At 40.2% G+C, this 15462-nt stretch overlaps 1 pseudogene; it reads right to left on the bottom strand.

The window, feature by feature from the left end:
• Positions 1-4035: 4035 nt before the first annotated feature.
• Positions 4036-4540, bottom strand: LOC102960481 (annotated as a pseudogene).
• Between the last annotated feature and the right edge of the window lie 10922 nt (positions 4541-15462).

Raw genomic sequence — 15462 nt, 5'->3', positions numbered from 1 at the left:
GAATTGTTTGCCAAATAGCAGTGATGGTGTGTGTCCTTGTCAGAACACCTGCTGTATTCTCCCAGCAAACACTGGGGCCATGGCGTCTCTCCTCTAATGACACCTCATCAATCCGCTCCTATCAATGTCCCAGCCATGGAGGTGACTTCGAGTGTTCAGAAGCCTTAGAAAATGTCAACGTTTTGGGAGAAAAGGTCAGTCACAGCTTCCCCCCCACCTCCCCTGCCAAGCCACCGTGGGCCTGGCGTTCATTATCCTAATTAAATCCAGCAGCTGAACATCTTCTTATCTGTAGGGGAGGAGAGCAGGGGCATGATGCAATAGGATTGATTTGCATATCCAAAGTTAATTAGTGCGGAGGAGCAGGTGTACAGTAATAATAATTATCACACATGACAATCACCTGTGACCACTTCCCCGCGCCCCTTCCGGGATTCAGCACAGTGATTGCTGGCTGGTTTTTTTCCTTGCTTGATACCCATCCTGAGCTGTTTATGTCCTTGTGCCTCTCTTCACAAACCTGCTGTGAGTAGCTCGTCTGTTCCTTAACAGGCGCTGTATTTTTCTCTAAAGGTATATTTTCCCCTGTTTCATTTGGAGGGAGAGACTATTGTAAGGCAGCTATTTTCAATTTTGTTTGCTGAAGTTGTCACATCCTGGTGGAGCCTGGGTATTTATTTTTAGATTACATGTAAGTGGATAAGGAAAAAAAAAAAGTGCTCAGGATCATAATTTGAAAATCCCACTTTGCATCATTTGAACATTTTATCTTGAGCATATGCTGGCGAATCGGTCTGATCCAAAATAAACTTATTAGACAGCAGACACATGAAACCAAGTGACAGTTTGATGTTTGCCACGAGACTGTCCGTGCCAACGTGAAGTGGAACGGCAAGACTGGATCCACAGCCCTCTGACCTCTCAGGCTGTGGACAGTACGATAGAACCCAGGCTCACTGGACACTGACCCGAAGAAACCAAAGAAGATTTTGGTGGGTTGTTTAGGGCTTGGCAGAGTCTAGGGTAAACAAACAAACATTAGAATGATCTACCAGTAGGAAGACTTCAAATTGTAGCCTCGGAGCAAATTCAGTGCAGCTCACAGGATAGCTCTCATGATGCCTTCATCACAGAAAGCTTAGATAGATTACACTCTTCGGATTTCACTTGCACATAAATGTGTAGGTTACGCGTGTTTAAAAGTGTTTTCTCTGTCAAACGAGGGTAATTTTTTCAAATTAAGCCAAAAAGCATGCCCTGGAAATGGGATGTGCTTTTATAGAAATGAATTATTGCTGTGTGCTATACAGGAATTCAACACTCACAATGGTGGGCTAATGAGTAGGTAAGAACAGAATATTAAATACAAAGAAATTTTTCTGGGTAAAGGGGAGGCATTAATGTTAAATTAGCTATGAAACTGTGACTGTTGTTAATTTTTTTTTTCACTCTGACTTTTGTCTGTTTCACTTTTATTTGTCAGGGTACACTTTTGCCAATCAAGTCAAGTATAACAGGTGGGCCTCCCTTTCACACGGCTTTAATGATAAGTGACAGAGATGGCAAAAGGCACTCAACCGCCTGCAGAATGCATTAAAAATTCAAAACTTTACTTATCAGTCTTTTATTAAAACTTTCTGTAATTGTGCAAAATTATTTCCCCACTGGGTTAGCTTTCAATACGGAGTACAATTACATTTCTGACACAAAAATAATTACAGTTAAAAAAAAAACTACAAGAAAAAAAAGAAGTATTTTTTAAAGTGAAATCCATCCATTTTACATCCATGAAGAGGCATTGCAATGAAAATTTAAGTGATTACTGAACTAAAGCTCCAGTTCTGAATATTTAACTTTCGGGGGCGCCTGAGTGGCTTAGTCGGTTAGGTGTCTGGCTTCGGATCAGGTCATGATCCCACAGTTCGTGAGTTCGAGCCCCACGTCCGGCTCTGTGCTGACAGCTCGGAGCCTGGAGCCTGCTTCGGATTCTGTGTCTCCCTCTCTCTCTGCCCCTCCCCTGCTCATGCTCTCTCTCTCTCTCTCTGTCTCTCTCAAAAATAAATAAACATTAAAAATTGAATATTTAACTTTCAATACTAGATAGCTGGGTGGAAGTCTAGTTTGTAGAAATATAAAGAAATTGTGGTTTAGGGTTAAAGACTTTTTAGTCCTTGTCTGTTTACTAAGGAAATACTTTTGTGTATTGTATCTTTCATCTGTCACTGTTAGCATAGCTAGAATGGTGGATCTAAATTCTTTCCAAGAGGATAAATATTAACAGTAAGTAGTTGTATTTCATGGAATTAGCTGTGGTTTTTCTATATGACTGATGTCTTCTTAGCTTATGGTTTTTTTTTTTTTTTAAAGTGTGTTTATTTTTGAGTGAGAGAGAGCATAGGAGGAGCAGAGAGAGAGGGAGAGATTGAATCTCAAGCAGGCTCCGCACTGTCAGCACAGAGCCTGATGTGAGGCTCAAACTCTTGAACCACAAGATCATACCCTGAGCCAAGACCAAGAGTTGGATGCTTAACAGACTGAGCCACCCAGTCACCCCTAGCTTACGATTTTTAATGTAAGCACTGATAGCTCTGGACAGAGGGCTCTGCTTATATAAAGCAACATTCAAATAATTCCCTGCTTCTACTTTGGTCATCTTATCTCTTAATCTAAAATCCTACCTGTCAAGTTTGCAGAAAAAGAATTGCCATGTGAACATTCCCCTAAGATGTAGAGATCAACACGTTTTCACATAGGCATCTTTTATGTATAAGACCCTGTAGTTGGAACTCTGGGAAATAGGGAAGCATGAGTTTCTATTTCAACTGGGGCTTTTGGAATCAGCTCAGATTTCCATGAAAGCTGGTGCCACTGCACTTTATTTCATTCCACCCTAATGGCACATTCCTATTGATGAATATCCATTGTGTATTTATTAATTACTCACATAATGTCAGACAATGCCACTTAAATCTGAAGTTTTACAAGTCTTACTCAAATCTTTGTTCTTGTCCTTCACTAGGTCACAACCTAAAAGGAATATAAGAGAATATAAGAGATTATATAAGGAATATAAGAGAACTAAACTACAATTGTAGGTGAAAAACACCAGGCATCTCCTCAGTGGGGAATACAAGATGATCCACTGGCTCTGGGGAAATACCATAACTTCTGTATGTGTGTATATGTATATATTTATTTTAAGCTCATTATTTTTAATTTTTTTTTGAACTTAATATACATAGCATAAGGGGCACCTGAGTGGCTCAGTTGGTTAAGTGTCCAACTTCAGCTCAGGTCATGATCTTATGGTTCATGAGTCCAAGCCCTGCGTTTGAGCTCTGTGCTGACAGCTCAGAGCCTGGAGCCTGATTCTGATTCTGTGTCTCCCTCTTTCTTTCCGCTCCTTCCCCACTCATGCTCTGTTTCTCAAAAATAAATAAACATCAAATATAGATAGATAGCATAAGTATATAAATTGAGAAACTAAAACTTTATTTTCCCGTTAGCAAGCCTTTTTATTGTTGTGTGTGTGTGTATGCGTGTGTTTAAATTGAAGGGCCCTTACTGGTCCTGCTTCCATGAGTGGCAGCAGCCAGGGGGAAAAAGGGAGGGGAACCAGGCAGCCCAAGGAAGGAGTCATCTCCACAACATTCCATTTATATACAGAACGAAACAGACAAGCACAGAGCCACTATTGCAGGTAGAAGTTGGCAGCATGGGAAAGGGGAGGAACAAGTGGAGAGTTGGGGTATCATTAAAAAATGTATCCCCCCCAAAAAAAACTGAGGTGCCTGGGGGCAACTGGTCTACTTTAACCCAAGAGGAATCAGAAGATCAAAAGCAGTTTGGGAAGCCCAGAACTGTCAGGGAAGGAGGCAAGAGGTGGGGGCTGTTTGGCAACTGGGGTGAAGGGACTGCTCTCCCCCTGCTGGGATTCCACCAACCCCTCCAGTCTGGCAGGAAGAGGAAGGCTTACAGTCCCCCGAAGGTAGGTCTGGGGCTGCCAGATGCTCTAGGCAGGAGGCCAGAGGGGTCTCACAAAGGTGTGCCCTCCAGGGAGATGATGGCACTGCCCCCCTTCCCTTCAGCTACTCTGCCAGGGTACAGTGGTCTTTGACCTCGTTGTAGCAGTTTGGTTGTAATTCATGCTTGACCCCTGTAAGCTTCTTGATGGTGTCCTTAGAGCTGGCATAGATCACTGTGCTTTTAAGGGGTTCAGACTCAGGTGCCCAGAAGATAAACAGCAGGTCCTCCTTCTTGTTCTCCTTGGTCTCCTAGGTTACATCATAGTGCGCATAGTGGCAGTACTTATCTGGAGCATCTGCACAGAGGTGACATAGGGTTCGTCTTCTACAGTTTGGCCCAGATCACCTACCAGAATCTCCTTGCCCTTCTTCAGGATGATATTCTTGTCCTCATTCAGGCAGAAAAACATCAGCACCTTGCACTTCTTCACCTCCTCTGGGGTTGATGACTTACGTGCTTTCGTGTCATCGAACACTTTGATGATGCCATCAGAGATGGCCACACCAGAGGCCATGTTTCCAGATATGAAAGGTGAGGCAGAGCAAGGAGAGACAGAAAGATGAGAGCTATTGCAGCTGCGGCCTTGATCCAACAGACGAAACCAAATCTTCAAATTCAAATTTTAAGTGGTCTTTAACATGGAATATGTTTATGTGTTTAGCTCATACGTAGATGTTTTTGTATTTCATTTGGGTACTTGCATAATATGGCAGTGGTCATACTGTGAATGAGAGGTTTGGAGACTTTCATGACTGTCTTGGTTATACCACTAGTTGGTGTGTCCTTAAGTGTGTAATTTAATCTTTATCTAAGGTTCTTTGTCTTATCTCTTCCTCCTGAATTCCTCCTTTTCTTACATAATAAGCAATTATGGAAAGATCACTGTGTGCCGGTAACTTTTGTAAGCAATGTATTAATCCATTAGATACTTACAACAACCTTATGAAGGAGGTACTATAATCACCCTTTCAAAGAGGATGTGCTACTTAAGAAAGCTGGGAGAAGGTTTGACAAAACAAGTTTCATGGGCACTGAGAATAGAGTGGAGAGGAGTAGGTGGCCATGGGAGATGTTCTTTGGACCATCTAGATGATTCATGAGACTGATGACTGCTGGTTGCTTGCTCCTAACTTCCTGACCTTTAACCCCAGAGGTTTCCAAAGCAAAACTTCTGCTGAAAGTTTTGATTTGGCATTTGATGGAGGAATGAATGTAATACCACTAACAGCTATGCTTATAGAGGAGACTTCTTGAGAGCAGAATTAGACATGGAGGTTTTATACTGTGAGTTTAGATTTGCAGGCCTTACACGATGCTCAAGTCCTGCCATTGTCTTGCCCGATCAGATGTCAGCCCCATCTATTGCAAATTTTAGAGAATAATATGTCAACTTTGTAAATAAAAAGAAATAGCAAGTTTGCGTAGAGTTTAAATCACACTGAACACTTTGCAATAAGTCTCAACAAGTAACAATACTACTTTGCCACATGTCGTCTCCTTGACCTGCCAAGGTATATAAAGCTTTGTAGAAATAATAACTAACAAAGACAGGCTGGGTAAGTGGGTGGTTGGAACACCAGCTCTTCAGAGCTCTTTCTAGCCTTGGTGTTGAGTCATTTGAGGCAGACACTGGGTCAGATTCTTGGCTCTTATGTGCCTGTTTGTCCCTTGGAATAAGGGGAAGAAAGGCCATACTTGGCATCCAGACAAGGTTCATGAAGTGCTTTAAGAGCCTATCTTGAAAGGCTGTAACGTCAAACAGAAGTGGATAACATTCTATGTTTACTGATGGCATGAATAAGAAGCACAGGTGATTGGACTGAAAACATCTCTGAATAAGAGTGTTTTCAGAATTGGGGAATGATTGACAGAGGCCCAGAAGGCTGAGATGTCGTACACCTTGGCCCTGGCCATTGTCACTTGGCATGCAAGGGTTAGCATTAGAGCTGGCCTTAGATCCTCATGGGCTTGGAGGTGTAGGAGAGGGAGGGCAAGCAGAGAGAGAGAGAGCTCCTTCTCCACTTTTGGGACCCTATGACATGCCACTGAAGTAACTGACACCTTGAGACTCTTAATACAAATTTAGATAATGCAGCGCTTTGGGGGAGATGATGAAATGAAAACACCAACGAAATAAAGGGTCTTCGTTTACTTTCCCTTTTCCTGGTATATGGCTAAACAGGTTAAACACCTGTGAGAAGAGGGTGCTTCAGGGACACCCTCATACTCAAATTGTTCATGGGTGTCTTGGAGATTGCACTCCTGTCCTTGTGCGGTGATTAGTTGCCTCTTCATCACTGGTGAGGCTGGCAGTGAGGAGCAAGGCCTTCACCTGCAGGTGTTGCCATGGCAAAGGACACTTGGAATAGATTCAGGCAACATTAAAAGGCAAAAGTGAAAATGAGAGTAGAGAGAAAATAGAAGCTTGATTTAAGGAGCATTTGAGTGGATCCAATCGCCTCCCTCACAATAGCCATGGCCAAGCTCCAGATCACCCCTCCTCTTTCCTCCTGACTTTTGAGCTTCTCAGAGTCCTGGTAATCTGGTGCATAAGCTAACTTTGTTTAAAACTTAATTTTTTTTTTAAATACAGCAAGATTTCTTTTTAACACACTGTAAAAATTATTCTGCTCCTAGGAGACACGGTTTGGTTTCTTAATCCAAACAGAATTAAGGAATTATGAAATGGGAATTGGTTTATTGACTCAATAAAACAATTTCTTTTTCCTATTCAAAAATCAGCTAGCAAAGTAGCTTGTTTTTTCTGCTATTCTGGATTTTTCTCTCATTACTACCTTCTTTACCATCTATGCAGTTTCTCAAGGAAGCCGTGCCACATTTCTCCCATGTCACTCAGACTTTGCCTCAACTTTCACTTGGTTTGAACGTTGAATTCACTTTCCTCTTTCTCTTCACTTCTATATTTTGTTCTATCATTCAGAATAACCTGGTGTCTTTCCTAAGCACCCCCAGATCTTGAAGATATTTATAGTCAGATTTTCTACAAGTCATTATTGTCAAAGTTAGAAGACTACATCTCTCTCCGTATATTTTAGAAGTTTTCAGTTAAAGACAATAACAGACTCCCTTTTTTCACTCTGGTTGGTAAGTTCATTTTATCTACATAGTCAGGTTAATAATACTACTAATAACCATAATAATAATAATAATAATAATAATAATAATAATATGTGTTGACTGCATAACAAGTTGCATCGGTATCCTTGGGGGTGAGGCCCTGGGTATAGGTGCTGTGTCAGAGCTCCCCAGGGGTGAGGAGTCATGTGCTAGAGGTGCATGGGATGACTGGGAAGGCAACGCCTGTTCCAAGGTATATATTTAATACATATTAGTTTCCTAAATTTCTTATGATTTCTTTTTATAAAGCTTTTTTAATGTTTATTTATTTTTGAGAGAGACAGAGACAGAATGCGAGTGGGTTAGGGGCAGAGAGAGAGGGAGACACAGAATCCGAAGCAGGCTCCAGGCTCCGAGCTGTCAGCACAGAGCCCGACGTGGGGCTCAAACTCACAATCCACGAGTTCATGACCTGAGTCAAAGTCGGACGCTCAACCGACTGAGCCACCCAGGCGCCCCTCTTATGAGTTCTTACTAAGAGAGATGCACCATGCGTCTAGCTGCCCTTTCTGTAGCAGGACAGAGAGAGAGAGGTGGGGCTCATCTAGGCCTTGGGAATGTTTGTGGGGGAGGAGGTTGGGACTGGGGACACCATCTGTGGGAATCTTCTTTGTGTTCCCTTCTGAATAGGTTGAGAAAGATCAACCCACTCTAAGGTACTATTTCTTCTAGGAAACAGGTTTAAAAATAGGATGATGTTTTTAAAAAATGTTTTATTTGAGAGAGAGAGAGAGAGCGAGAGAGCGAGCATGTGCATATGAGTGGGGCGAGGGGCAGAAAGAAAGGGAGAGAGAATCCCAAGCAGGCTCTGTGCTGTCAGTGCAGAGTCCATTATGGGGCTCAGTCTCATGAACCGTGAGATCATGACCTAAACCAAAATCAAGAGTTGGATACTTAACCTACTGAGCCAGCCAGGCGCCCCTCGGATGATGGTTATTAAAGTGTGACGGCTTGCAGGTAACTCAGATGTGTACAGCGAGACTGCATTGTCGCTAAGCACTTGGGCTGGACAGAACCATCTAGAAATTGGAGTTACCTGATGCTCTCCGGGCGTTTTGATTTCATGTTATTTCTGTGTTCCCTGTGAAACTGAAGAGAATGTTTCTTTACAATGTATTTTCTCTTATATGATCTGAAGTGTGATTAACCTTGCTTGGCCTTCATCTTAAAAGTCAGTTCAAGTAAACAAAGGACCTTCCGCAAGAAAGGGTTGTGGGAGGTTGCCCTGTGACATCTGTTCTGAGATAGAACCTGGAGAGGCCTCATAGGCCCCATGACAAGAAAATGTCATTTAAATGGACCAGGAGTGGAAAGGGCGGAAAGAGAAATGAAGAGGGCCTGGCCATGAAATCTGTTTTTCCCACATCCAGAGGTTAACATAGTTCCTAAGTTTGCTATGTGTGAAGAAAACAGTCCCCAAAGTGAGTACTAATACTTACCATTATTTGACATTTGAAGGTCAGCATGGCAAAATTTGCCAACCCATTTTTCTATATATGTTGTCTGCCTAGACAAAGTTGCGTACAAAGATCGTCACAGATTTTCTGAATATTCTAATCAGAGTTTGATCTGGTTGTACTGTCTAACCTACCTTCGATATGTCGACGCATAATGGGTGAAGCTGAGGCATGAGAGTGATTCATGTCCCCCGAGCATCTCCTTTAGGCTGCATTCACACTGTCTTACAGTAAGGCCCAGAAGTTCTTTGATGGGACGAAAAGAATTAATGCCAAAGTTGAATGAGTTACAGCCGCTACCACCTAATTAAAATGATTTTGTGCCAGTTGCTTTTGTTGGGCTGGATCCACACATAATATAATTTTAATCCTGTTTATATACACTCTTGGGATAGATTTGAGATTAGCATTGCCATTTAAGTGAGGTTAATCAAGCATACTGTATGCAGCTTTTGTTTCTCCATTGTATGTGAAAGGTGACCACTGCTGATGGGTTACCCAACTGGCCGCTTACTCTATTAACAAGAAAGAGGTGGTTTTCAGTGTCTGATCATTAACCCAGCCTCAGCCCCAGCGACACTTTCTGTCTAGTCCTTGGAATGGTGCAGCTGTTGTCAGTCACAGAGGAGAACTCTAGTTAGGAACCGCTTTGCTTTGGCTGTGGCTACATGCCTCCACACAAGGGGAGGGGGAGGTGAGGAAAAGAGAGAAAAAAAAATACAGCTCCCCTCAAAAGCAAACACCATTTTTTGTATGCCTGGCTCTGTTTATGTATATAAAATGGACATTATGGTGGAGTGAAAAAGACCCTCGTAAAAATCCTTCTTGAAAACTATTGTTGCTGACAGCCGTGACCTCTGTGAGTCTGCATGTTTACCCATAATTCATAATTAACAAAGACATTAGAACTGCCACAGGAGAATTCTGGGCTTTATTTCTTTCTAACTGGGCAGTACTAATGCTGGAAGTGCTCCCAAATCAGTGATTTAACATTTCAGGAAATCTTGGAGAGGCAGCAGAAGCCTCCTTATATAGCTCATACGCTGGGACTTTGGTGATACAGATACGGCCGAGATAATTATTCAGCTCTCGTTATTGCTGGAGCTCTGCACCTGATCCCCGAGCCATTAGAGCACTCTGCAGGTTATTACAACTATCAAACATCAAGGTCTCTTTTCTAGTCTCTTGACTATGTGGTTATCATTTTACTTCTTTTAAATCCCCCATCTGCATAGAAAGCCTCTGTGTTTTTTACCGAGATCTGCTCACAGCCTCCCCCCCACCCCTTTCTTTATTGCTCCCCAAATGGAGCCCTTTTCTTACCAGCACATTAGCATAAAAATATAAACCTCATGCTTCTCCAGTTGTATTGTTTTTATACCCTCTCTCTTGTTTGATTTCCTCTTTGAGGCTGTGTGCACCTACACTTTAATTTGGGCAGCAAATGAGTCAGTAGAAGAGAATTCTCTTGAGCTCAAGGAAACCACGATAATATAATTTCAGATGATGGGAACTGTCAGTGCCTGTGTTTAACCTTCTGCTTAGTTGAGGGCCTTTTTGACTTTATTGTATGTTTCTGCCTATCTCTCTTCAGTGGCACCCCCAAATAGCAAATTAGAAGAGACTCTGATGACAGTTTGTAAAAAGGGGTTTGGTAGTGTGGACATATTTAATGACACTACCTTTTAATCTCCTCATTAGAAAGTGTACCCTTGGAATTTAACATGAAATGCTTCTCTGATGAAATGTATTTTCAGTTTTGGTCACTGAATCTAGTGGCGTAAGAAGTTTGTTTCTAATACTTTTCTAGACAGACTATAACATGATCGAAACCAGACAGCTCTGAATATGCTGGGCACTGTGTCAGCTACCTAGGGGCAGGCAGTCACTTATGATATATAAAGATAATACTATAAATTAAGAGTCTGAACAGTCCTCTGTGGATTGCATCTTAAGTGAAAACAAGTTGCTATTTCTGGATGTTTTGTACACCTCACTCCCCTTAGAAATCTTTATTTTGTGTGTGATCTCCACCAAACACCTGTAAAAAAGGCATCCCACCCGCTGCAGGCCTATCTGATGAAAAAGCTAACCCACAAGGGTGAGGGCAGTCACAGACAGTATGCTGGGGCTAAGAAACATATGGCTTCCTCACTTAATATTGCTGCACAGTCGTCCCACACCATATTCCCTTAAATGGGCATTAGCTCCGTAGCCAAATTAGCAGACTATAAAACAAATGAAAAGAGAGGCATTTTTTGGTGTTGGAAAAAAGAAAAACAAAACAAAACCAAACCATGAAATGTGACTTAACAGTGTCTATCCAGTGTGTGTGTGTGTGTGTGTGTGTGTGTGTGTGTGTGTGTGGTATGTTACATCTAAAAAAAAAAAGAAATACAGAGAGGTTTTAAAGATAGGTGGTGTTTTTATCATAAGTAGTGTAAGTTTGGTAATTACATGCTTTAATCTGTGCTTTGTTTCATCAGCCTATACAGAGAAACTGTCTGATTTTTCCGACTTAGGGAAAGATGGGTTCCTTTCAGGATCTCTCCCTGTCCCTTTCTGCTGAACCAACAAAGTTTTACATATTTAAAAATTATATTCTTCTCTTTTGTTAACTTACTGGTGCGTGTGTATTTTCTTCCTTAGGAGCTAAGAACATGGACTTTAATTGTGTGTGTGTGTGTATGTGTGTGTATGTGTGTATAGTCATCAGGGGGTTAAAGCACTATATATATATATATATATATATATATATATATATATATATATATATATATATGTAGATTGACTATAAAAGTAAATCAGTATGTCACATTTTTGTGAATTAAGCTTTCCCATAATCAATGACAGTGATAAGAATGCTTCAGTCAGGGAACTTTGTTATTACTATAGAATCATTTGAATACTGTCAGGGGCTCCCCGTTTGTATGTACTTTTGTTTTTGCTACAATATGCAATTCTTTCTCCTTCATATACAATTATCCTTAATATTAGAGTTTTTGAGTTGAAATATTTCTTACTATGTAGTATGATCCTCTTATTTAATGAGAAGACAGACCCAGAGAAGCCAAATAACTTGCTGAAAGTCCTACAGTTTGCTAGTTTATGGCAGACTTTGGCTCTGATCTCTTGACCCTCATCCTCTTTCTATAACACATTGCCACTTCCAATAATTATATAATTATTGATATCCTCAAAGCAAGGAAAAGCACTTGTGAGTTTTCCTTCCAGAAGAAATGATGATTTGTTCTTAGCCATCCACTCTCTTATTGGTGAGAAAAATGCATAAATTTGCAAGATGGTGGGCCAGCAATATGGCAAAGGCCTTTTCTTTGTATGACAACCAACTGACCCCTAAATGAATTGAACCTATGACCCCCTTCCTCATTAGCTCCAAAAAAAAGCTAACTAGCCCAGAAACAATTGTTACAAGCAAGCTACAACACAAATCCACCATGTTATTCCTGTGGGATTAATTAGAGAGCTAAAACAATGCTTTATCTTTGAAAGACATACAAAATCATATTGTTATGTTCTTCTGGCTTGTGAACCTCTTGAAATTTTATGCAAAATTTTATGTAAGAGCTAATATACATTGCTCTGGGGAGAGGCCTCCAAATTTTCATAAGACTTTCACAATATATTTGTGTGATCCAAAATAGGTTAAAAAATTGTTCTATTTCATGCTCTAGTGATTTGTGCTGATGTCATCCCTGGTATTGGTACTCTACCAAAAACAAGAATTGCATTATGCTTTGCTAAACTGGAGGAATATATTATTTCTATTTTTTTCCGTGAGGAGAAAAGAAGGAATAGAAAGTAAATATACACATGTGGCCCTTATGATTAGCATAAATCAATAAAGACTAATTTGGGATATTATGACAATTTAGTTAATGCTAGTTTGAGTAGAGATGGATGTCACCCAAATCTTGAGTGCTGACTTTTGTACACAATGAAAAATACAATGCACAGCGCTGAGTGTGAGGAATATGATGGTGGCATCCAGGGTAAGAGTAGAACAGATAAAACATAAAATACTTGAATTATTTGACAGCTTCTTTAACTTACTTAGATGCTGTATAAGAAATAAATCATCAGTAGGACCTTTCTAGTCATCAGGGGGTTAAAGCACTATAAAGAAACTTGCATATGTACTTTGTTATCCAAGAGACAGATAGAGAGATGTCGTTCTACTGATATATTACATAAATCATGGTGCCAGCCAGAAAAACAACAGATGACCAATTTGTACAAAGCATTTTTTCCTTATGTTACATTTATTTAAAATACATTAAATCGTTGTGCTAAAATTGAGGCAGCTGGCAGTCCAGGCAACCTTATAAGATTTGTGTTTTCTGGAGCCAGGCCCATTCATTTAGAAAGGTGGAACCATTGGGCTAGTGTATTTGCTTAGTCATATGCCAAACCCTTGGGGAGCATAGGTAGTCCAGAATTTACCATGCGTTCATTTTTTTTGCTTTTTATCAGAAATCTCTTGACAAATGGAAGTCAGATGGTTGATACCCCTTTAGTCCCAAGTGAAGTTACTAATTAATGGTAACAAGGCTCAACCCAAGGAAAAAGACTCATATGGCATGGAGTCTTAAAAATCTGGCCATTTTCCAGGGGCTTCTTCTCTCTTACTTCATGTTCCTTGACATTGATGTGATGCCTAGTTGACTTTAGGAATAAAAGTCAAGTCTGTGTTGATTTGGTTTATGTTAAGCTGATTTAAGCATGGGCCAAATTTGTGGAATTTTAGTGGTTGTAATTGCATTTTTCCAGTCCATACCTTCATCCGATTCTTACTGAGGCTGATAATCCTCTCAACAAAGTAAGAGTCACTTGTTAGGGTTTGACATATATTCACTTAAACCAGCTTCTGATGTCTATTGTCAACCACATTCAAAACTCATATTGGATAAACCAGAGTCAGAGCAGAGAAGCCCATCACATGTCTTGGATTTCTACAGCTTCTTCAGGGGCAGCTTAACCTCTAGAGATGTAGGGGTCTTAAAGGGCTATGGTAGTGTAAACACCTACATAAATTAGTCACTCAAATGTGAAGTTGTTGGTTTTAACAAATTTTCTTCCCTGTTGGTCAATAGTTAGAAAGGATGGAAGAGATTTCTTCCAGAAGTTGGATCTTAAAAATTGAAGTCACCAAAAGTGATAGGATTTTATTTGAGTTCAACAACTATTTTGTGTCATTACTGTATTCCCAACATGCTAGGAACATATTTGGTAAACTTTTAAGGACTTAAACAGACGTTTCCCACCCCCACCCCCCTTTAGGATACTGAATTAGAGTAAAAAATATAAAATGAAGTCTGTTCTCTCAGTTAATGAACATAATGGAGAGATTTGTATTTTGTGGAGACATGCAAACAATTAAAAGACAGTTCCAGACCTTCAAGTACACCCAGTGTATGTCAAAATATGATGTATACAGAGATGGCCATGACTGGTTAGAAAAAGCAGAGATTATGAAGATCATTTACCTAAAGAAGGCATTATGGAAAGTCTCTATAAGGGAAACTAATAGAAGAGGTAGGAATTGAAATACATTCTAAACCATAGAGAAGATTTAGATGTGTAGGATTGAAGGAGCATTTAATGGTTTTGGTTGACACTGAGACCATACTGATAGGTTCATAGTCCCACCATTAGGGTGAATATAAGGGAAGGGGAATATAAGGAATATAAGGGAAGTCTTATTTGTGAGTACTTTCAAAAAGTAAGTTAGTGGCATAGATCTATCTATTGATCGATTGATCGAGTTTGAGTTCTTGAATTATTAAGTCATTTCCTTAAGCAAGGGGATTATATCTTTCCACATCTTAACAAGATACAAAATTTTGAGCTATTTATGATAAAATCAATAATCTACTTCCTATCTGGATACACCAGGCATGGTCAAGGATAACAGCAGACTATAAAGGTTCAGTGTTCAGACTTTGGGATCAGAAGGACTTGAACTTGAATCTTGGCTAGTTTACTTACATGCTGTGGTTAAGTTACCGAGACTCTTTGAGTCCCAGTTTCCTTAACTGTTAAATGGATATGATAAATCACACTTCATACACTTTTGAAAAAATTAAATAATATATGCAAAGCACTTCAAACAATACCTGGAACACAGAAAGCCTATAATAAATTGCACCTTTTTGATATGGCACCCACATCTGACTTTCAGCTCTTTGGTTGTACCTATTATATTAGCTTGACTTTGGAACATAGGAGAGACATTTTCCTATCCCTTTCACATAAGAAATCAAATACTAGGCTTTAGGAAATAGAGCCTATTTAATTATTGACTGGGTCTTTGAGAAATAATTACTTAAAATGTAGACTAAGCCTTGCTCTGCGTCTGATCCTATTGGAATCCACCTATTTCACCTTCTCAGCAGGGACCAACTCAGTCTTACTGAACTGGCCATGATGTTCCAGAACTCCTAGTTGATAAGTCCTCCACACTGGTTTGTGTGCATATTTGGTAGCTATTTTTTTCCATGACAATTAAAAAAAATATTTTAAGTTTATTCATTTATTTTAAGAGAGAGAGAAAGACGGTAGAGGAGGGACAGAGAGAGAGGGAGAAAGAGAATCCCAAGCAGTCCCCATGCTGTCAGCATGCAGCACAACATGGGGCTCAACTCATGAACCTTGAGATCATGACCTGAGCCTAAATCAAGAGTCAGACATGCTTAACCAACTGAGTCACCCAGGTGACCCTCCCCAACAGTCTTAATATATGTTTTTTATTATGTGCAATCCATGTCCTAAATGCTAATTAGCTAAGCTGGAGATCAAATAATTCTCTTGGAGATAGACT

The sequence above is a fragment of the Panthera tigris genome, chromosome A3, assembly GCF_018350195.1.
Source record: "Panthera tigris isolate Pti1 chromosome A3, P.tigris_Pti1_mat1.1, whole genome shotgun sequence".
Classification (NCBI taxonomy): domain Eukaryota; kingdom Metazoa; phylum Chordata; class Mammalia; order Carnivora; family Felidae; genus Panthera; species Panthera tigris.
This window is presented reverse-complemented; position numbering and strand designations above follow the sequence as displayed.